At 43.1% G+C, this 2,113-nt stretch overlaps 2 non-coding genes across 2 annotated transcripts; both read right to left on the bottom strand.

Moving 5' to 3' along the window:
- Positions 1-1,236: 1,236 nt before the first annotated feature.
- TRNAD-GUC (transfer RNA aspartic acid (anticodon GUC)) lies at positions 1,237-1,308 on the bottom strand. Its single transcript has one exon. It is a non-coding gene; the product is annotated as a tRNA-Asp (tRNA).
- Positions 1,309-1,668: 360 nt separating this feature from the next.
- TRNAY-GUA (transfer RNA tyrosine (anticodon GUA)) lies at positions 1,669-1,754 on the bottom strand. The gene is given in 2 exon segments: positions 1,669-1,704; positions 1,718-1,754. It is a non-coding gene; the product is annotated as a tRNA-Tyr (tRNA).
- Between the last annotated feature and the right edge of the window lie 359 nt (positions 1,755-2,113).

Here is a 2,113-nt window from a genome sequence, read left to right as displayed (position 1 = left end):
TGGATGAGTGAAAAAATGGATGGATGAGTGAAAGGATGGTTGATGGGCGAGTGAATGGTTGGATGGATGGATGGATGAGTGGAAGGGTGGAGGTAAGGATGGATGAGTGAGAGAAAGGGAGGATATATGGACAAAAGGATGTATAGATGAGTGAAAAGGTGGATGGATGAGATAAAAGATGGATGGATGAGTGATGGGGGAAAAGGATTGATTTGTGAGTGGATGAGTAGATGGATGGGTGGATAGATGGAAGGAAGAATGGCTAAGTGAAAGGGTCAATGGAGAGAGAAAGGGAGGATGGATGGATGGCTGAAAAGGTGAATGGGTGGAAGGAAGAGTGAGTGGGTGGATGGATGAGTAAGTAAAAGGATGGCTGGATGGGTTAAAGGGTAAATGGCTGGATGGGTGAAAGGGTAAATGGATGGATGGGTGGAAGAGTGGATGAATGAGTAAAAGTGTGGATAGATTAATGAAATGATGGATGGATGGAAGGATACATGATGAATAGGTTAGCAAATGGAAGAATATGTTTGGATTTGGATGGACTTACTTACATACTATTGCGCGACCTCCTCTGATGTGTCTGTAAAACGTTACTTTTGTCCCAAAGTTTGGTCCTGAACTTTTACACTCACCGTCCTGAATTTGCACTCATGCCAGTTGGTCACCCTACTGGACAGGGTTTTACTTACAATGCAGGGACCTGTCGTCCTATCATGTCCCAATATAGAGGGCAAACACCGACCTGTGTTAGGTACTCATGCTGGACCCGGGGAATATCAGATCTCTGATGAGGGGGGGGGCGTGCACGTCCGGCCCAGTGGCACTTTTACTTTCACAATGTGTCTGTAGGTTCTAAACTGTTACGTTTAAATAGATAAAAGTGACACCTTCGTATAAAACAATTCCCCATTCAGAGCCCGCCCCCAACATTCCATTTATTTAGCATGAAGAATACTCGGTGAAAAGCATTTTCCATGTAGTTTTTTTATTTTAATGTCATATTTATTTATATAAATAATAAGCCTCAAGTACGTTTTACTTTTTCAATTACTTAAAAGGAAAAGGCACAAATGTTGTCCAAAAGGTAAAACACTTCTAAATATTTCCAATTGTAAAGGTGTGGCCATAAATAAAAATTATCAGCAAATTGTAATATGAGTGTAACATTATAAATTGCATTTAAAAAATGTTTTCCATCCTCAAAATGTTTGCTTAGTTTAAAAAATTTTATATCTCCCCGTCGGGGAATTGAACCCCGGTCTCCCGCGTGACAGGCGGGGATACTGACCACTATACTAACGAGGAACCGATGTCTACGAGTCCGCTGAGCAGCTCCTCATCGAGGCTTCAACCCGCTCTGTCCTGACTGTGACTGATCTTTCTTATTTCTCAGGTCCTTGACACCAACACAGGGGGCCGCAGGCTCAACAAACACACACACACTCCCTCTTGTACAAAGCACACACAAACACACTCCTCTCTTACCCGCACAACAAACCTCTCACCTCCTAGAAGAAGTGTCTGATGATGGAGGATTGCAGCGGGGGCTACACACAGGGAGGGGGCGTGAACTCCCCCGCCGGAGGAGAGAGCTGGGCTGTATGAAGAGAGGAGGCAGGAAAAGCTTTCCATTGTGAGGGGAAAAAAGTGAAGAGTTTGCAAAAGTCCTTCGAGCCGGATTTGAACCAGCGACCTAAGGATGACGGTCACTCCACTACAGTCCTCCGCTCTACCAACTGAGCTATCGAAGGCTCGCCAAGGATCATGATGACAAGGCGCTATACGGCATGATGAGTGGGCACCGAGCTTAGGCACTGATATGTTTTTAATCAGTTGATAAAGCTTCAAACCCGACAGATATTTCACTAATAGGGAAACGGCAGAGTCCTGACTGATTTTCATGATATATTTCCATTTATTATGTTTGGGATCCAAAAGTTAATAATTGGGTTATGCTATCTAGTTATATATGTGTAGCGCTCAAACACCGAAGGTTTCCTGGTATTGGATCTGAGTTATATTTGTTTATTTATTTATTTAGGGTATTTCGTTTTTACATTTGGATACATTATTGCTTTACCACCTTCTCTATAAAAGAGGCATGCCAGGA

The sequence above is a fragment of the Lissotriton vulgaris genome, chromosome 1_1 (assembly GCF_964263255.1).
Source record: "Lissotriton vulgaris chromosome 1_1, aLisVul1.2, whole genome shotgun sequence".
NCBI lineage: Eukaryota > Metazoa > Chordata > Amphibia > Caudata > Salamandridae > Lissotriton > Lissotriton vulgaris.
Note: the sequence above shows the minus strand (reverse complement) of the source record. Positions and strands in the feature narration are given on the sequence as shown.